At 36.9% G+C, this 22,595-nt stretch overlaps 1 protein-coding gene across 4 annotated transcripts in view; it reads left to right on the top strand.

Annotated features, from left to right (window-relative positions):
- The first annotated feature begins 731 nt into the window (after positions 1-731).
- LOC121371237 (FERM, ARHGEF and pleckstrin domain-containing protein 2-like) overlaps positions 732-22,595 on the top strand; it is a 252,110-nt gene continuing 230,246 nt past the window's right edge. For all 4 annotated transcript variants that reach the window (XM_041496995.1, XM_041497003.1, XM_041496977.1 and 1 more), the window contains exon 1: positions 732-836. The gene's annotated coding sequence lies outside the window, so the exon portion shown is untranslated. The remainder of the gene's footprint in view (positions 837-22,595) is intronic.

Below are 22,595 nucleotides of genomic sequence, written 5' to 3' on the forward strand. Positions count from 1 at the left end.
ATCTGGGGAAATTCCAGATGAAGCAAACGCCTCATCTGCCTCATGCTTGCTACGCCATTGGTAAAACACTTGCTTCATGCACGATCGGTATGGGATCTCGGTCCAGCCAGTGCATCATGACTGTTATATCGTGGTAAGTAACGTAAATATATATATATATATATATTAGCTTTAAAATTACAAATACTGGAAAACTCAAGTTAATGAGTTGGATCAATTCTAGCTAAAGTTAAAGTAGTAAAAAATACAATTTAGCAAGATTCCAATAAATAAATAAGATTGTTAATAAATTAAAATTCCAGATACATGTAGCAAAATGTAATTTTCATCAATATTATATTTAAAAAAAAAAAAAAAATTGCAAACAAGATTTGCGTTTCTTTTTGTGTTGTATTTGTTGGAATTTTATTATCTAAAGTTATTTGTAATGATATTGTTATTTAGAAGAAGAAGAAAAAAAAGAGTAAAAAAAAAACCCAAAACAAAAACATAAAAGAGCAATTAACAATCAACTGTTGAATATGTTTTAATATTAGACGATCTCAAAATTTTAATTTTTTTTATTTGTTCAGCCTTCGTATACAATGCTACAACTAAATCTATGAAAATTTTAAATTAGGGAGGTGAACTGAATAGCCGCCAAGACCTCAGACACTGGTTCTCGCACAGGGAGACCGCCTCACTACTTTGCGACTTGTTCAAAGATAGGTCAGACGCCAGTCAATAGAGCACCCGGAGTCGTCGGAGTATTTGGTATTGTGTTCCGTGGAAGGATTTCCTAACTTGGCGGATTATTCAATACACATCTTTTTTGACGCAGCGACCTTGTGATGGTGGTAAGTTTATACACTTGTGTATAGTTAGTCCATGTGATCGCTTGATTTGTAGGTGTTTAGATTTACGTTGCAGGCGAGGCGATCGCAGGAGGAGTTAATCACTTTGTCTTTCCAGCGAACAGTAATGGTTGTAAAAGCACTTGGGGCAAGTAACTCCAGTATCTCACAGATCCGTGTTTTTATTGCATAGGCACTATATCAGGCCTCAGACCACAATTAATTTCGCTATATGTTTCTATATAGCCTTAGTGGCTATAACATTTTATTAATATCAGCAGGCCCGTGAAGTTTTGTTTGTACCTTTGCCTGCATGGGGGACACATACCCTGAAAAGGACAACCCCTGTTGTCCAGCTCTTTCTCCCAGCATATTGGTTTAAACAGACACACCCTCTAAACCAGGCCGGAGTACACCCATTTTACACAAAAAGCAGTACTTTTGCATGGGCCGGAATTACCACAAACAAGTCTTCAATGTCAGCAAGTTACACATGTTTACAAACTACATGCTATCCCCTGTCACTTCAGTCAAACAGTTGCCACTTCATAGCTGCCATGAAATAATCACAGTCAAACAGCAGACTACTTGCGCGGCGAAACTTCCGGATTTTGGACAACCAAATGGGAAGATAACTAATCTGAGGCCTATCAGACAGTAGACAGTGCTGCATGCAATGTAGTGCTGTTTTCATTATATCTAAACTTCATTTGGTAGATATATATTTGAAATATATGGCCTATTGATCATCAAATAATTTTGGTTAGTGTTTTTTATTTAAAAAAAAAAAAAAGGAAAAGAATTGAAAATTTACTTCAGCCATTTATCATGGGTTACACAAAAACAAATTCAGGTAACCCAGTTTGTTTTTAGGTAACCCACCATGAGTGTAAATTTAGTGCACGAACCAAGAATATATGGCATGAGTTCGATCCTTAACCCCCTTTTAATGGTTAAGGTTAGTCTTTACTGGTTTGATATAGAGGGGTTGGGTCGAACTCTTTCCAAATAGGTCACTGGTATGCAAACTATACGTACACGATCGACACACAAACAAAACAGTTGCTCACAATTTTCAGAGGTCTGTTATTGATATTGAGAGTTGCAGGTGTGGGGTGAAGGCATGGAGGGATGTGCACCCTCTTTTGCTGACCTAAAAAAAAAATCCTTTTCAAATGCCCTAACCGTATCAGCCCCTCCCTTCACAAACTCCTGGGTCTGAGTTGTAAGACAGTTATTTAGCTCTAAAGATTTCCGCCCAAACACACTTTGCGAGTTTGCATTATAAACTCATGTAACATGTTACACAAACACTAGAAAAAATATAATGCTGAAGTCTGGTTTCGAACTTCAAGCCTTTGGAACACGAGGACTTTCTTTTAGAGCTGTCATAGCCTAGATGTGGTAATATGTTTTTTCATATTTGCTGGATTTCTAAGCCATCAATCTCAGCTTGTGTATTCTTCGCACTATGGGGTGGAATGTAGCCCAGTGGTAAAGTGCTCACTTGATGCATGATCGGTCTGGGATCAATCCCCATCAGTGGGCCCATTGGGCTATTTCTTGTTCCGGCCAGTGTTGTGCATAACAACTGGTATGTGTTATCCTATCTGTGGGATGGTGCATATAAGCAAGCCTCGTCCCAGGTTGAAATTTTCACCACCGAGGGTGTACTTTTTCTATCCCACATGACCGCATATGATGGAGTCTTATATTCTTCACTCTTGAAAGTGTTCAAAGTACAATATACGTCCTGGAGTTGTGGGCCACAGGCAGTTGAACTGTTACAGTTCCTGACTGGGTTATAAAATTTTGTATACACCAAGAATAAACTGTCCAGTGTTTTGACAAATGTTTGAGAAAGTCACTAGCCAGTGTTTGAAATAAGCACTTGTCCGTTTGTCCCGGCAAGTTAAAATCTATTTGGACAAGCAAAATGTGCCTCAGTGGTTGTCCAATGGACAAGTATTTTTTTTTAGTACAGTTTCATTTTGAGCAATCACAGACATCAGCCTGGTACTTGAATAAAACAATCCGTTTATTTGGACATGTGAAAATATTGGCGGACAAATAAGATTTCTAAATGTATTTGTTCAGGGGACTAGTAACATTGTTTGCTTATTTCTATCACTGCTAGCCCTCACTGAAACTTTGTCTATAGTGCCCTGTATATTATAGAAACACAGTTGATCGGTTCCACTAGCCCAGATTAAAAATGTATTAGCGGCAGGGTTTCTGGATTATGGTAGCCCCACTCCCATGGCTAATGATATTAAATGTTGGGCTAGTAAATAGCTACTATTGCCATGCCTGACGGCTAGTGAAAAAAAAAAGGTCAAATGTTGCAGTTAAGTCTATTTTGTAATATGAATATCCTGCCCCACCCCAACCCCCTAATGTTAGTGTTTTTGAGCTCTGTCTCTGTCTTTAGGTGATATATCTGATTATTACTATTCTTTAGTAAAATTGTATTAACTTAAAGTAAAGTAGGGCTAGTGAATTTTTAATTGTGGCTAGTAAATGTTTTAAATCACTGATTCCATGGCTAGTGGATTTTATAAAAATTGTAGAAGCCCTGATGATTTAGCGGTGACCAAGGAGTAGTGGATTTGTTGAACCCTGCTGTCACACACACACACATTTAAAATTAAACACACATCAAGCAATTGTCTACTTAGGAAGGACTTCAGACATTGGTAGATAATTATAGACCATGCATTGAATCTAATCGGTGCCAATTTTAATTTGTCGGAAGTGTGACAGCCAGGCCCAGTGTTCGACAAATATTTGAGAAAGCCACTGAATCTTGGGCTGGTGCCCCATGTATTACAGTATTATACAGTTGATAATTTCCATCAGCTCACCCTATAATTCATTAGCCGGAACTGAGGGTAAGTAGATTTGTCAAACCCTGGTGCCCCATGTATTACAGTATTATACAGTTGATAATTTCCATCAGCTCACCCTATAATTCATTAGCCGGAACTGAGGGTAAGTAGATTTGTCAAACCCTGGTGCCCCATGTATTACAGTATTATACAGTTGATAATTTCCATCAGCTCACCCTATAATTCATTAGCCGGAACTGAGGGTAAGTAGATTTGTCAAACCCTGGAGTCCTATGTATTACAGTAATACAGTTGATAATTTCCACTAGCCCAGATTAAAAGTCCACTAGCTGGGATCGAGGACTGGTGGATTTGTCAAATCCTGGCTCCATGTATTAACTACAGTAATACAGTTGATAATTTCCACTAGCTGAGACTGAGGTTTGGTGGATTTGTCAAACCCTGGCTCCTATGTACTACAGTAATACAGTTGATAATTTCCACTAGCCCAAATTAAAAGTCCACTAGCTGGGATCGAGGACTGGTGGATTTGTCAAACCCTGGCTCCATGTATTAATTACAGTAATACAGTTGATAATTTCCACTAGCTGAGACTGAGGTTTGGTGGATTTGTCAAACCCTGGCTCCTATGTACTACAGTAATACAGTTGATAATTTCCACTAGCCCAGATTAAAATTCCACTAGCTGGGACTGAGGGATAGTGGATTTGTTGGAAGTGTGACAGCTAATTTACAGATCTATACTGATGGAAATAAATAAGGGAACACCTCAAATTGTAGACCAAATTTAATTCACTACTAGCATAGTAATGTCTGTATTTCATACCAAGTTGTAATGTGGGATTGAATGTCTGTAGTGTTGAATGTCTGTAGTGTTGAATGTGCTGCCTATATGTTCCCAGTCAACTTCTGACAATATGAATTGATTTTTGATAGTCATTATTTCTTGTTGCTATCTGTGTGATCCTTTATTTCTTTCCATCAGTATATGTAACTGGGGTTGACCTTGAAGTATCATCAGTTTGATCCCTGTGTGATTACTCATGGCTGTAGCTATTTTGACAAATTTATTATGAGCCTTATATTGTATCACAGTTACATTTGATAAACAGCTGTGTCCACCATAAGTATGTATACTGAAAAATAAAGTATTCATATCAAATATAAACAGAGGCAGGACTAGCTCTGGGATCTTGTGCCCACGACAGGCGTGCGCTACAACAGCTTGTTCTGAATGTGCACGTAAAACCCTATGACATGACATGACATAGCTCTGGGCGAGTAGAAAATTTCACCAAATTGTCTTAAAAAATGCAAATCTAAAGTTATTTTCCAACAAAATATTAATCATTACACAATTTTTGTTCATCAGATTGAAATAAAATTTATCAATTATTCTTAAAATTTGCAATTGGGGAATTTGGCGAGTGGCAGAGCTAGCCCTAAGAGGTCCACATCAAAACTACTGAAATATTAAGTCTTAATTCAGCTAAAGAAAAACTCTGAACCCATTTCTAGAGGTGGGACGTAGTTCAGTGGTAAAGCGCACTCCTGATATGCGGTCAGTCTAAGATCGACCCCCATCAATGGGCCCATTGGGCTATTTCTCATTCCAGCCAGTGCACCACGACTGGTATATCAAAGGCCGTGGTATGTGCTATCCTGTCTGTCAAATGGTGCATATAAAAGATCTCTTGCTACTAATGGAAAAATGCAGTGGGTTTCCTCTCTATGACCGTGTCAAAATTACCATATGTTTGACATCCAGTAGCCGATGATTAATATATCAATGTGATCTAGTGGTGACGTTAAACAAAACAAACTTCCTCTAAAGCCATTTCTAAGTACCCCCAACCTTTAGCCCAGCCTCCCCGCCCCCATCATTACTATCAACTGTTCAGATTATTGTGCTGGAAAATTATCTAACCAAAAATTGATGATGTGCCAAACTTGGTGAAATCTATTTCCCTATACATTTAAAAGATCCCTTGCTGCTAATCAAAAAGAGTAGCCCATGAAGTGGCGACAGCGGGTTTCCTTTCTCAATATCTGTCTGGTCCTTAACTATATGTCCGATGCCATATAACCGTAAATACAATGTGTTGAGTATGTTGTTAAATAAAACATTTCTTTCTTTTTTTCTATATATATATCCCTATACATATAAGTGCATGCATACTGTATTTTAAACTTGGCAGTTTGGTGAATGACACACATTGATAGCATACATCAAAAGATATTTTTGAAGGTTTTCCTCAGGTTGCAATTTTAAACATTGTATTGCTTGCTCCGTGTTATTTAATAAAATGTATGGTGTGACTGATAAGGGACTGCAAATAAAATAGTCCTCTTTTTACCCCATCCTGTACAGGTTTTCAGTCTGCGTATTGGAAATGAGATTTTATGAATTATAATTTCATTTTATTACCTTGATTCTTCAGTGCTAGCTCTGGGTGATCAGAAAATTTAGCCAAGTTATTTAAAACATGCAAAAGCTATAATTATTTTCCAACAAAATATTCATTAAACCATTTTTTCTCCCATAATTGAAATAAAATTCAACAATTGTTCTTAAAATTCGCAATTGGCAAATATCCTCCGTGTTTCTCTTTCTATAGTTGTTCATGCCGTGGACTTAAAATTAATTTTTTGAGTTGGAAAAAAAATCTTTGCTTCTTATACATTTAAGCTAGAAGCAAATACAAGAAATTGAAAAGCAGTTTTAGATATTAGTCTAAACGTTAGACTCCTAGGTAACCCATTTCCCTTTTGCATAATCTGTTCTGTCCATAGATCTACGTAAATAGTGCCCACATTTTTCTCTAACAAAAATAGGTTATGCAAAATCAGACCATGAGATTTCAAACTTCATAGGAAACACTTTTTCTGTTCCGTGCGTTGTGAGCATGGGAACCTATTGGAAACTTTTTTTTATTGTAAATAGTGCCCACATTATTCTCTAACAAAAACAGGTTATGCAAAATCAGGCCATGAGATTTCAAACTTCATGGGAAACACTTGTTTGGTTCTGTGCCTTGTGATCATGGGAACCTATTGGAAACTGTTTTATTATATATATAGAGAGATTTGTTTTTTAAAATTATTTATTTATTGAATAGTCGTACTTGATATATAATAATCCTGGGAAACAAAATGTTGGTTCTGTGATTTTCCGACACAGTACTGGAAACAATAATTTCCGTGAAATTAGAAATCCTGCAAAATTAGATTTGCATGAGCAGTGCACAAATCAGCCGATTGTTTTTAGAGGCATGGGACAGAGCTATGCATTGACCTTTCAACGAAATGTCCTCGTCCAGCAAACATACAATTTACAGACTATACGTACACCCATAGGTTAACCTGTACCTGTTGGTCGTGGTTTGACTTTTCCTGTCATGGTTTTTCATTGACATGGATTCACATGATGGCACTTTGACATTTCCAGCCAGACAATGTGAGATTGGTGATGGGCTCTCTTCCCATGCTTTTTAATCACGACCAATTTTAATACTGCAAAGGTTAAAGTAATATATACCATGAATAACAATGTCAGCCCATCATCCCATGTGATTAGGTACAATACAGTCAGACCAGTTTAAACTGACATTTATATGAAGATTTAGTTCCAAAATGCAATATCAGGGATAATTTTGTTCAGTATTGCGCTGTGATTCACTACACAAATTTCAGAGATCACTACACAATTTTAGTACATTAAACAGTGGTTGCTAATTAATTTTCAATTGACTAAAGAAATATCAAGATTTTGAAAACAAAATGTTCCTTGAATATATTTGTTATTTTGAGAATTTTTTTTTTTTTGATACATCATGACATAATTTATGTTTGTCACACGAAGCACAGGTTTGAGATTCTCTTCAATGGGCATATCCTCCTTGATTTTACCACAGTTTGACATGCCGATGTATTTTTCGTGCTGGGGTGTCGTTAAACATTCATTCAATCAGTCAATCAATGGGCATAATTATGTTTTGTTATGTCAGACCGACCGTGCATCAAGCAAGCACTTTACCACTGGGTTACGTGCCACCACCACCCTCCCATCAGGACAAGTGCTCGTACTCTTAATTTCTCTTGTCCTGCTATTTTACAGTTAATTTCACTTTATCTTTGTCTCGTTGTTGCATGACTTACACTAATGGACATTGGATTTATTGTCTTGACAAATTAATGTACATAAAATCCTGAACCTGAACCACATGCTTGGTGACAGTGCAGTTGTTTGAAGCTTCCATTTGCGTTAAATGTAATGTTGAATTTAACAAACCATTCACTGAATAATTGACTTGTAAATTTAAAAGAAAAATCATTGTATTATACAAGATATTCATTATCTTTGAAAGTAGGAGGCTATTTTCTAAGGTAGGATGGATGGATGACTTAAATGATAAAAAAAATAAGGACGTTAGTTGCCCAAATAATATTATCTTCTTTAGAGCTATAACACACATGAGCCGCTATTAATATTTGTATTCTACATGTATTAAAATCTTGACTGTGGTTCGCTTTTCGTAATTTGCCAACATGCATTATTATTTTTTGGCGAGTTTCGAAGACTGGTAAGGCACAACCAGTTTGGTCATGATTTTCTGTTTAATTTTAGGGCATTGGGGCATATGACTAGTTCATTGCAAATTTGCCGCATGACCATCGTTAAATTTGAGCCCTGGCCTTGTGTCGTTTAGATGTTGAACTTCATGATACTTTCATATCCTACCATACGGTTTGTTGGTTTTCTATAATACAATCTCAAGCCTTGTAAAGTTTCTTTTGGATGTCAGTATATATATCGATTGAATAAAGTCAGGTGTATACAATGTAGTGTTAGTATGAAAAGTAGGCCACTATTGAATGCTTTAATAAATGTATATAATTATAAGTATAAGAAGTAGGCCCCTATATATCTATTGAATATATGATACATGTGTATGATTATAAGTATGAAAAGTAGGCCATTATATATTGAATATATGATACATGTGTATAATTGTTAGTATGACAAATAGGCCACTTTACATGTATCTGTTGAAAGCAGTGTAAGTATGAAAAGTAACTGGTCTTGGTTATGTAGTGGCTATACCATTGAACTGGGGTTGCCTCCCGTTAACAGCTCCCACCCTGAGTGTGTTTAATAATTCAATGGGTGGGTGTAATGCACACACACATTCTCTCTCTCTCTCTCTCCCTCTCCCTCTCCCCCTCCCCCTCCCTCTCCCTCTCCCTCTCCCTCTCCCCCCACTCCCTCTCCCTCTCCCTCTCCCTCCCTATCCCTATCCCTATCCCTAATCCCACCCCCAAACCCACCTACACCCCCACTCACACTCACACTCTCAGTAACAACTAACCTCTAACCCACTGTCCTGGACAGATAGACGGACACAGTTCAGATAGCTGACGTGTATGCCCAGGACTGTGCTTGAACCTTAAATAGATATAGGGGGAATTAAAACTTTTTTAAAGGTTAGTTTCAAAAAATATTATTTGCTCTAACTCAACCAACTCTTTTATACTGTGCTGAGCTCTATTTTTTTTTTAAGCAACAGTTTTACACAATACATGTACAATTTTTTTTTTTTTTAAACCTGTCCACTATAACCACACCTCCCCATGCATTAAAAGAAAAGTGGGGAGTGAATAATTGCTCCCCTGACTTAGATTATGGGGAGCCATTTACCATATTGATACCATATAAATTCAATTGCTATGGGGAACTAAAAGTATTCTTCTAGCACTAGCCCAAGGGGAGTGATATTGGAGGGGGGGTGGGGTGGGGGACGTGGTCTGAATAACCCACTAATAAAATAACCAGAGATTTAGCCAGGGTCAGGACCATTTCTGATGGGATTTGGGAAAATTATGGCGAGTATATCTTATTTGGGATATTTTTTCACTCCACTGAATAATGCAGTAGACCATTGTTAAATTAATTTTCTACAACAGACATAATAATAGAATCTAACACTGTTGTGAGGGTGGGACGTAGCCCAGTGGTAAAGCGCTCGCTCGATGCGAGTTCGGTCTAGATTCTATCCCCGTCGGTGGGCTATTTCAGTGCACCACGACTGGTACATCAAAGGCCATGGTATGTGCTATCCTTTGTAGAATGGTGCATGTAAAAGACTCCTTGCTGCTAATAGAAAAAGTAGTCCATGAAGTGGCGACAGCGGGTTATGACGTAGTTTGTTGTAAAATATGAATTATAATGTCAGGCGTACATGTATGTAGACATTTTCTGGCATTGGGGTTCAGTGGGCAAGAATTAAATATATACAGACCTTGACCTTAACTTTTTGCATAAAATCTGGTAGCCCTTTGTAAAAATTGGTATTACCATAATTTTAATAAATTAAAAAAAGAGAAAGAAAGAAAGAAAAATGTTTTATTTAACGATGCACTCAACACATTTTATTTATGGTTATATGGTGTCAGACATGGTTACGGACCACACAGATATTGAAGGAGGAAACCCGCTGTCACCACTTCATGAGCTACTCTTTTCGATTGGCAGCAAGGGATCTTTTATATGCATCATCCCATAGACAGGATAGCACATACCACAGCCTTTGATGTACCAGTCGTGGTGCACTGGCTGGAGCGAGAAATAGCCTAATGGGGCCCACAGACGGGATCGATCCCAAACCGCGAGCGCTGTACCACTGGGCTGCGCCTCGCCCCCTAAAAAAAGAGAGAAAAAAAGCAACATCATTTATTTTTATTTAAGCGTTTTGTTGATTGAAAAGTACCTGGATATGCAAAACAAATCTAGTAGCCTGGCGGACTACTGGGTTTAGACATCTGGTAGCCCGAGCAATGAATAGGTAGCCAAAATACCCCGGCTACCACTAAGGTCGAGTCCTGATAAATGTTGGTAATTTTTAACACAGAAATTGGTAAGGGCCCACATAATGCTTGAATAAATCCCTGATAGCAAATCAGATTTAAGATAAAAAAAAATACATATATATGAAGAGTTCAGGTGCAAAACGCGATATATCTGTTTTTCATTTTGAGTTTTTAAAAAAAAATTAATTGGCGTATATCGCGTTTTGATAAAGTTTTTCTATACATCTGGCTGGCTTTAACGACAAAAGTAAATGATGTTTTTCTTTACAATTTCATAGGATCAATCACGTTTTGCAGCAAATCAGCCGGCCTACGATTAGCCCTTACTGACATACAATAATGGCTTTAACTAAAAACTAGAAAGAAAATGGTTTATATCGCGTTTTGCACCTGAACTCTTCATATTTTCTCGTAATATATGGCGTATGTACTTTAGTTGTATAGCTTCTAGAGTTCTTTTAAAAAAAGTAAGAAAAAAAAAGTAATTGCATTTTATTTTTGTCATTTGCGAGGTACTTTGTCTACTGAACTGTCCTCTTGACATTTTTCTTTTTTTACGAACCACGGAATCATGCCACTGAGTGCTGAGTCTGCTCATCGCAAAGTACGTGCTCATTATTAGCTGCTTGTTCGTTTGTTGGCAATCTCCCTTGTCCGTGTCAGCAGGACGTTACATATATAGCTTAGTGGTACCGTAGAGTGCTTGCTTGAGATGCAGTCAGGCCATATTAAAATAAACCTTAGAAGGAAATAAAGGAAACATTTTATTTAACGATGCACTCAACACATTTTATTTACGGTTATATGGCGTCAGACATATGGTTAAGGACCACACAGATATTGAAGGAGGAAACTGCTGTCGCCACTTTATAGGTTACTCTTTTATATTAGCAGCAAGGGATCTTTAATATGCACCATCCCACAGACAGGGTAGTACATACCACAGCCTTTGATATACCATTCGTGGTGCACTGGCTGGAACAAAAAAAACCCCAATGGGCCCACCGACAGAGATTGATTCCAAACCGACCGCACATCAAGCGAGCGCTTTACCACTGGGCTACATCCCGCCCCATTAAACCCTAAAATGTTTTTCCCTATCCTTCTGTTTTTATTTTATTTGCACACCCCCGCCACCACCACCACCACCACCACCACCACCACCCACCACTTCCATATTAAAATAAATCCTAGAATGTCATCTCGACCCTTGCCAAGAATAGAGGCCTGTGCATGTTTTTGTTTGTTTTATTGACCCCCCCACCCTTCCCAAATTTCTTGCAATATGCAGTATCAAATCAATCTAATTAAAATTAGCTCCACTATTACATGTGGATCTAACAGCAGCCAGTTGGAGCTCATGTCCACCAATCAAAACCTTACTTGCAGAATCATGCCAGTGATTTAAAAATAATTTGAAAACATTCCGAATTATCCTGAGGGTATACGACATGTTTCGTGTGAATTACAAATGCCTTAAAACATGTTTTTTTTATAAAATAAATAATTTGTAATGTAAAACTGAAGACTGATTTTTTTTTTTTTTTTTATAAATAAATAATTATAACGTTATAAAAGGCGAAGTGTGATTGGTCAATATTTAAATTATTATTTACAGACGAAATGTTACCTGGACATTGGAGACTACACAGTGTTGTTAGCAATCTGATTAAAATTAGTTCTACTAGTCTAAGTACGGCATTCGTAATTCACATGAAACATATCGTATACCCTCAGGATAATTAGGAATGTTTTCAAATTATTTTCAAATCACTGGCATGATTCTGCAAGTAAGGTTTTGATTGGTGGACATGAGCTCCAACTTGGTGCTGTTAGATCCACATGTAATAGTGGAGCTAATTTTAATTAGATTGGTATCACATGTCCTGGAAATATAAAATATTTTTTTTTTTTTTACAGACCCTTATGAGGTTTATATTTTAAAACCTATTTTACTGTATACTTTGTATTCACAGTAACGAGTAAAAAGTATTATTCCTAAATTTTGTTTTCAAGGGAGTTAACTCAAGGCCCTTTTTCTATTTAGCCCCATAGCATTTATAATGCAAAATTTTCAATAATCTTTTTATAAAACTGAAAAAGTCTTATTTGAAATGAAAACATGTAATAAAATCTGCTGGTATTTGACTACAACGAGGCAAAATATTTTGAATTTATTTTTATTTTAACTTTACCATACTTTATTATAAACCGTTGGTGAATAAAACTGAAATCCATGCTATACATCATGTTTATGTACAATTGTAGCTACACTAAAAATAATCGGTTTTCAGCTACCAGCAGCCGACAACTAACGTTTCTGTTAATCTGAGTTTGAGTATTGTAATCTCGATGGCAGAATCTTGATATATTGCCTCATTTGTTCCACAGTTTTAGCAGCAATAGAAAATTGTTCAATGGTCAAGCTGCAGGGAATATCGATTCCTTGCTGTAATGCAAATGGTCGGCAGGTGCTAGGAATCACGTGTGCGGTTTTAATTAAAATCTTGGTCAGATGTAGCTGTGAAGTACAAAGTGGACGTCTGAGATTTGATGGGTCAGATAGGATGGACCACCCTGGGTAGACTCATTAATTAACGGCTGGTATAATAGGCCTCATTGACTTTCCTTTGATAACATTTTAATAATTCACTGAGTCTGTTTTTCAAGAAAATCTCTTTCCTTCTTTTCTTCCCCCCCCCCCCCCCTCTCTCTCTCTCGCTCTTTCTCTCTCTCCATTTCTCTGTCTTTGTCTGTCTGTCGCTCTCTCCATTTCTGTCTTTGTCTGTCTGTCTGTCTGTGTGTCTCTCTCTCTCTCTCTCTCTCTCTCTTCCTTCCCCTTCTCTCTCTCTCCTTCCTCTCTCTCTCTCCTCTCTCTCTCTTTTCCTCTTCTCCCTCTCTCTCCTTCTCTGCGTCTCCTCTCTCTCTCTCTCTCCTCTCTCTCTCTCTCTCTCTCTCTCTCTCTCTCTCTCTCTCTCTCTCTCTCTCTCTCTCTCTCTCTCTCTCTCTCTCTCTCTCTCTCTCTCTCTCCGTTTTTAGGGTCTTTTGGGTCATGCTCCTCTCTCTACGTTTTTAGGATCTTTTGGGTCATGCTTCCCCCAGAAAAAATACATTTTTAAAAAGTAAAATTCACTTGGAGGAGGGATGTGTGGGTTAATCCCCGAAACCCATCTCTGCACACATCCCTCACACAAGCATATAACCAATATTGCTGATGTTTGTGCTCCAGACTGTGGCAGTGTTTTTGTTTTTTATCGGTTTAATTGTATTAAAATTACCATGTTAGATATCTAATTATAGCTTCTTATTAAATAGTGTGTTGGGGAGTCACTATAACTAACATTCCTTTTTCATGTCAACTTCCCACCTCACTGATTAAAAGTGCTGGTATATCTCTTTACGAATATCTTACGATTAAACCATCTGCTGGGGTGGCATGAAAGTATGATTGCTTTCTGTGGACATCTTTACTTTGAGGTCGTCTGCATCTTAAGTTAACCGCAAGATCCATGCAGCATACAAAAAGCTTTTCGTCTGAAGAAAGGGGAAAATATCTATTATCAATCCTTCCACTCATGACAGAATCGACATGACAGTAATTCATTACCATACTTCTGGCCTTGAATATTTACACGTACAATTTTAGATCTTATTTGGGAGGCTGGAATTATTGAAATGGGCATAACCTTCTCAGACAGTCTGTCCTAGACGCATCTTAACTATAGAAGCCGTGTCCCTTTTAACCTAATTCTGTGGCTTGTGTAATGCTACTCTGCTGGCATATGTCTGAAGTGTAAAAATTGATTGGAGATTTCTAACACAGTGGGCTCGATCATAGATGTCAGAAGATGGTCATATATCTCTTCCAGTTTTCATTATTGTTTGCCGTTTGTGGAATTCAGTTCTGTAATTTATATATCATTGGTGAACTATTTTCAGAAAGCCGGCTGAACTATATCATCCATATGTATTTTCTTCTTCTTTCTTTTTCTTTTTAATTTTTTTTTTTTTTTTTACTGCTGTATAGTTTTATTGTCATGAAAACCTGCAAAAGCAATATCTTTCTATTCTTAGTGACTTAACACGTTTATCATTGTAACCATTTTTTTTTTTTTTTTTACATTGCTGGAATAATTTTGCTATAAATTGCTATTCCAACCAGTGTTACATGCAAAGGCTAATGTATTTGATTTGATGTATGTGGAAAAGTACTTTGGATAATGGCTGATATGAACTAAAGTTGACACCTAATAATTTATGATGTAATGGTCATTGATTAAAACCTAAATCAGTGTTCTTGGATTACGATACCATCTCACCAGATTTTAAATTTTAATTGAAATGACAGACCCTTGCTTTTAAATTATAACTACTTACTTTTATTATTTAGAATATTAATCTTTGAACCCCTTTCAGATGTTTGTAATACATCAAAATATATTTTGTTTGTTTTGTTTAATGACACCACTAGAACACATTGATTTATTAATCATCGGCTATTGAATGTCAGACATATTGTCATTTTGACACGATTATAGAGAGGAAACCTACTAAATTGTTTCATTAGTAGTAAGGTATCTTTTATATAATATATGCACCATCCCACAGACAGGATAGCACATACCATGGCCTTTGATATACCTGTCATGGTGCACTGGCTAGAACGAGAAATAGCCCAATGGACCCACCAACCGGGATCAATTCCAAACAGACTGTGCATCAAGTGAGCACTTTACTGCTGGGCTACATCTCCCCCCCCACCCCCCACCCCCCAAATATAGTTTTCATAATTCTAAAAACATACGTTCGTCTGAGAAGTAATGGCTATCTAGTCTATTTTTTTTACAGTATTTCTCCGATTAGCTTCTCTCTGTTATAACCTTCTCCGAATATGCTGCAGGTTTATATATTATAATATTATTATTATTAACTAAAGTTACTGTCCGTTTTCACATGGTGAAACTAGGGTCTGTGCCTTTAAGAAGGAAAGAAAAAAAAGAAAAAAAAGCCTCCTTATTTACAATAAACCAGGTTCTCCTTGAATGTGGCCAATAAAAATCTACATATGAGTGTAACTTTAAGTGCTTGTTTCAAAATAATATACATTTTAGTTAGTGCATGTTTGTGTTTTTGTTTTCTTTATATTATTAGTGTGTGTGACTTAGGTGGTGTGTATTTATAATATCTTAACCTGGTTGACGTACCTGGCCTCCAAAGCTGCTTGATCAATTTGTGGTGTTGCTGCTTGATCAATTTGGAAATCCTCAACATGTTTTGCCTGAAGCAAGATGTTTTGAATATTCACCTATTTTTCTCCATGGAAACGTTATATCGTAGTCTCCAAGAATATTGGTTTTTCAGTATTTCGTATTGGATATTAAAGTCTGTTGCAGGGCTGATTTTTCAATAGGAATCTACAAATCCTACTTCCATAATGTTCCCTTAAATGAAAATCATGCAAATTCAATTAGATTCTCGTAACATTAATGTTGAAAAACAGGGCTTCTAGTTTATGCTAGCCCCTCTCCAGTGGTTAGTGATATTAAATTTTGGACTAATAAATAACTACTATTGCCATGCACGACGGTTAGTAAGAAAAAACCCAGAAGTCAGATGTTGCAGTTAAGTCGATTTTGTAAATATGAATATCCTGCCCCCATCACAAACCCCCAATGTTAGTGTTTTTAAGCTATACCTCCCCCTTTAGGTGACATATCTGATTATTACTATTATTTAGTGAAATTGTATTAACTTGGAAGTAAAATAGGGCCATATATATAGTGAATTTTTAATCGTGTCTAGTAAATTTTTTAAATCATTGATCCCATGGCTAGTGGATTTTATAAAAATTCTAGAAGCCCTGATTAATATTAAAAAACAAAACTTGTTCATCTAGTCCAACATCGAGAGTTCAGGCAACATCTGTTAAAAAACAACACTTGTTCATCTAGTCCAACATCGAGAGTTCAGGCAACATCTGTTAAAAAACAACACTTGTTCATCTAGTCCAACATCGAGAGTTCAGGCAACATCTGTTCGAAAATGTAATTTCCATGTCTGAATAATGACTCTCTTTATTTATTAGCCTTCTGAATGACATGTCATTAGTTACTTGGCATTGGTATTGGGAATCGGTTATAATTTCATCATCGATCGACGGTTATATTCGGTTTATGCCAGCAAATCGTTTTAAATTGTACAAATGATTTTGCAAGGTTCATATTTGTACCACAGCAATGACAGCAAGTGCAGTTGTTGTACCCCAAAAATTGCATGTTGTCGATGGCAAGAAAAAAAGAGAAGAGTTTGTTCTGTTTAACGAAACCACTTGAGCACATTGATTAATTAATCATTGGCTATTGGATGTCATCAAAGGAAACACGCTACATTTTTCCATTAGCAGCAAGGAATCTTTTTATATGCATTTTCCCACAGACAGGATAGCACATACCATGGCCTTTGACCAGTTGAATAGATCCACCGAGTTGGTTCGATATTGCGATGCAAGCACGTCAGGTGAGAACTCGACCAGTTGAGCTAAAACTCACCCCATGCATTCCATGTTGTATATGTAAAAATAGTTTTATTATGATTGGTAATATGTTAAAATCATCTGTATCCAACATATTGCATATGCTAGAGCCCAACAGACAATCATTACATCATATTTGTCAGAGAAAACTTGATAGAAAGCAAATTCGTCTTTTGAAGGAAACGTTTTGCCTTAGTGGCCCTCCAAATTTGCTTGGTGACCTAATTTCTGTTACTAAACTGAAGACAGTACTTGCTGTCCTACCCACAAAATTAAAATTTGATTCCTGGATAACAGGCCTGGAAATAATTATTTGGACCGTGCCTGTCAAGCTGTCCTATATCAGTCAGTTTGTGCCTGTCACAAATTAAAATGTACCTGTCACCAAATTGCATGCCAGTGTGTAAATATCGAAAGCAATTATTACAAATTTTAGAATGTTATTTATCTTTTATTAATCCTGTAATATTAATAAATGCATGAAATTATAGTATGACTGATAAATTACTTATATGGTCATTGTTATTGTATTCAGATCAACAACTGCCAATATCACTTTGGTAAGAAACCTTCAAATCTTAAGCAGCCACTGTTGTCAGAATCAGATAAGAAACAATGTTGTCAGCATAACTTTGACTTGTATCTGATTTCGGTTTCTAGTTTCTAGTTTATGATATCGTTCATGTTATATATCCGTAGGCAGGAAACCTTCAAATGTTGAACTGTCACTACTGTCAGATAAACAGAATACATTTTCATTATCACTAAAACTTTCACTTGTGTCACCAGACTCCGAATCAGATCCACTAATCTCCTTTCTTTCAGTTTCTAGTTTCTGGTATTTTACTTTTGGGGGTCTCTTTTTGTACATTTGCCTTTTCTTCTGATTTGGTCTCCTCCTTTTCACCTGGTTCCACAGATGAACTACAGGGCTTACATCAAATGATCCCAGTGGGGGACCTTCCTCAACAATTCGTAGGATATTTGTTAACCTGTCCTCACCTAAAGAACACCTGCTATGACTCTTTGTTCTTTTTAAGCGAGAAAACATTCTCTCAAGTTTTGCATTACAAACTGGTACAGAAAACAAAAGTTCAATGAAAGTCAGTATATTCTTCCACTTAGTGGACTTAGAGCAGTTAAACAAAATTTTCCAGGTTTTTTTGTAACAACTTTTATGTGGCTGTAAAAAGTCCAGTGTGTACCTGACCATGTCGTGCCATTCCTCTAGAATATTTTGAGGAGAGGCATCTGGAGAAAATCCTTGTTTCAGCAATACAGGCTGAAAGTTCTCTATCAGTTCAGTAACATTGACATCCGTAAAGTCTACACCTGCCACATCAACATTTGATTTCCAGTGTTCAGTGTTTAATATAGTGGCAACATTATTCAGCTGTATACTGCTGGCACCCTTTAGTCTGGAATCCATGGCACAGTGTACAGCATTTATAATGGTATTCTTTGCTGATTTTACATCTTCAGTGGCCTTCAGAAAACTTGTTTTAGTGAATTCTATCCCCTGATAAGTGTACACTGAATCAGTCTTTTGTAACTTTCCAAACAGAAATTTAACAGCAGGAAGATCCTCAAAAAGACCTAGTTAACAATTGATCAAGAGATTCTTCAGAACACTTGATATTATGTAGAACTCCAACACTGTCAATAACATCTTCTTGAAATGCTTTGGACAATATAGCTGCTGGGTTCAGGACATCAATAAAGAATGCAACATACAAAAGCATGCGACTAGAATTCCACTCACACAGATAACCACATATCTTTTTATGATCTTTACATTTTTTGTCACCAGCTAAGTGCTGTAGATGTTGCATGTAAACACCATATTTATCCAGGACCATCCGCAGTGCTGACAACTTGAAAGAAATCCACCTTGTACCACAAGCACGTTTTGGTTTCAGAGAGCCCTCTTCAAATTCAAATGTATCTTTGACTAAATTGTGCAAAGTTTTCAGTTCCTGTAATTTTTTTGGGAGATTTATGGTAAAGGTAATACAACCTCAGCAGCATATTGTCCACCTTTTGAAATACGGTAGTATTTAAGGCATCTTTCAGGGCCAATTCTAATTTGTGAGCCACACACCATGTATATATTAGCCATGGTGCTTTTTGTTCCAGAAGTGCTTTTACTCCACTTTTATTACCACTGTTGACTGATGCACCATCAGCACCAAAACCAATAAGCTTTGAATAAAGTTCACTTGGCATGATACCCAGTGAGTGAAAACTCTCCTCAATTGCACCAAGTATTCCAGGTGCATCTCCCTTTTTGACATCTTTTAGGTAAAGAAATGAAAGCTTCACTTCAATTTCATCATTTTTAGAATAAGGATCAAAATACAGTACATATACAACTTCCTTTTCTGTAACAGACTTGTCTGTGCTCCCATCTGTTAAAACACTATAGAATTTGGCTTTTGAAAGATCATCATGCAGCTTTGATGCTATAAACTGTCCATGAATGTCCACAAATTCTGCACATTGTTTACGGTTAGTGTAAGCTTGATCACCATGGTAAGTTTCCAGTTTAATCAAATCTTCATACACAGAGAATGGGAGCTCTTTTTTGGCAATAAAATATGCTATTTCAAAAAAAATTTATTTGTTGAAGTTCTTGTATTTTAGTCATACTACAAAAGCTGTCACCAAGCGTTTGTTGTTGGGGGTCTGGTTCAAATACATTGTGAAGATGTTCAACACATTCACCCCTAGCGTTCATGTCCTTGACGTAAAGTTTGTATGCATGTTTATGGTAGTTTGTTGAAGAATGGTCTCTAGCATTTGATAAGCGCATGTTTGTAGACCCTCTTATCCAAACGTCAGTGAAATCTCTACTACACCGTATCTCTTTCTCAAACTGTGTGCAGACGACACACCTCATTACGGTCACCTCACCTTTAGAATTTGTTTCGTGTTTTAACCAAACGGATGCATTAGTTTTTACCAAGTCGTCATTTATCCATTTTTGCAACGTTGTTGATCGTAGAGTTCTAACCTGCTTCTTTGTAATGCTGGTAATTTGTGGGGATGAATCTGATGTTTCGCTACCGACATTAGTATCACACGTACTACTACTTGTACTTGCTACACTTGTAGTTTTATCAAAAAAAGATGTTATCTTTTTCGACATTCTAAATTCTTTACCTTTACGGACACCACGTGATATCCGTTGTGCATGCACGGGCGATGACGTCACTATATTCTCGGTTTCACGTTTTATTGTTATTATTTTAAAATATATATTGACCCGTATAAAGTATAAGACGTGTTCTGTTGATTTGTTATTTTATGTTATTTCGTGCTGTCGGCTATTCGGGTCACTCGGAACACATTTGCCGATTAACGATTTTCTGATCGGACCCGCGTTCCGTATAAGCAGCGTAAGTGCAGCAGACATATTTCGCGAGACGCGATTTCTGCCAATTCGTCAAGGAAATAAAAGTTATAAATTTTTTAGTAGTACGTTTGGGTGTTTTCTTCCTTGTATTTAAATATGTTTGCGTGCAGATCTATTCGTTGTGCATAGTTGAGCAGAAATGCGTAGCGTTCACAGTGGGTTTTTGGTGTGCAACGCGGCCCCGCTCTATTAATAGACACCAGCTGTAGTAATCGGTTGAGGTGTCTCTTCCCCCAAAATAATATTAATAATGACCGATGTGTGACCGTTCCGTTTTAGAGGTACAATAACATTCCATTAAATAATTATAATCGGAATCAATTAATTGTCAGTTAATTTTAAAGGTAAACTTTAGTGCTAAAAGACGCTTATAATTATCACGCCGTTTGTGTCAACCATTGAACCAATGATTCGCCGAGGTGAGGTCATTAGGCGTGTCTATTAATAGACAAAAACAATTTGTGTGTTGTTGTTTTTTCTCATGGAAAACGTAAATGCCTTCTCGTTTGTATTTAGTTACCATAAAAACTAATGTAAGCTTCGTGCACGTGCACACTAGTCGGAAAATATTCAAAATATGCCTCTCTTTTTTTTCTCAAAATATAGAGAAATCGGCTAAGACAAAATAAAAATAGCAGTTTTTGTGCCGGACAAGATGACCGCTAATATTAAATACGCGACTGTCAAATCGTGACAAATCACAAATACGTACCGGACAATGACCGTGACCGGACACTTATTTCCAGGCTTGGGATAATTCTAGCCAGTACACCATGACTGGTATATCAACGGTCATGGTATATGCTTTCCTGTCTGTGGGATGATGCATATATGAAATAATTCTTCACTACTAATGAAAAAATATAGCGGGTTTTTTCTCTAAGACTATCAAAATTATGAAATGGTTGACATCCAATAGCTGATGATTAATAAATCAATGTTCTGTAATGGTATCGCTAAACAAAACAAAGGCTGTGGCATGTGCTATCCTGTCTGTGAGATGATGCACATAAAAAATTCTTTGCTACTAGTGTAAAAATGTAGCAGGTTTCCTCTTAGATATGATAATATAGTGCTGGCATTGACACAGTAACTGAGACGTAGGCGAAAGTTTCCGTTACAATACCATAACTAGTTTCCTCTACATGTCAAAATTATCAAATGTTTGAAATTCAATAGCTGATAATTAATAAATCAATGTGCTCTAGTGGTGTCATTAAATAAAACTAATTTTTTTTTAAACTTTCGATCCCTTTCTTGACCACTGCAGCCAGTGTGACCTAATTGAAACTGTGGCTGAACTAAGTTGTAGATTATGGCTGTGTTGATTTTAGCCTAAACCACATGTTCCAGACAGCCAGTACAGCAAGCCTCTATGTGGCCACATCAACTTAAACACGGATGGCGTGAGAGAGCCAGCCAGATCTATATATTCAATCGGGCAACAGCAAGGAGCCCGAACAATGCTTTGTAAGATTTCTATACAACTTGGATTGATAACGCTCGATACAGCGCAATAAAGACTATATTGCTTAATCCTGATAATGAATACATTTATTTGTAATTGCTGTTTTAAAGAATCAGATTAATGTATTTCAGAAAGAAAAGAAATGTTTACAAAGCTGTAACGTATAACTGAAGAGGAAAACATTAATTCAAATTGGAATGCAATATGCATTCATTTTGTGTAACATTCTAGTTTAATGTACATTTGAAAACCATTCTGAATTTTGATTAAGAAAACATTCGATGAGTCAGACGTAATAGTGTATGATTTGAATAATCCTTTGTTTCCTTTTCTTCAAAGTCCAAGACAAAGTACCAATAAAAGATTCCTTACTGGTTTTTTAGTAGCAACGGTCTCTCACTCACTCTCTCTCTCTCTCACTCTCTCTCTCTCTCACTCTCTCACTCTCTCACTCTCACTCTCTCTCACTCTCACTCTCTCACTCTCTCTCTCTCTCTCTCTCTCTCTCTCTCTCTCTCTCTCTCTCTCTCTCTCACTCTCACTCTCACTCTCACTCTCACTCTCACTCTCACTCTCACTCTCTCTCTCTCTCTCTCACTCACTCACTCACTCACTCTCTCTCACTCACTCT

The sequence above is a fragment of the Gigantopelta aegis genome, chromosome 1 (genome assembly GCF_016097555.1).
Source record: "Gigantopelta aegis isolate Gae_Host chromosome 1, Gae_host_genome, whole genome shotgun sequence".
NCBI lineage: Eukaryota > Metazoa > Mollusca > Gastropoda > Neomphalida > Peltospiridae > Gigantopelta > Gigantopelta aegis.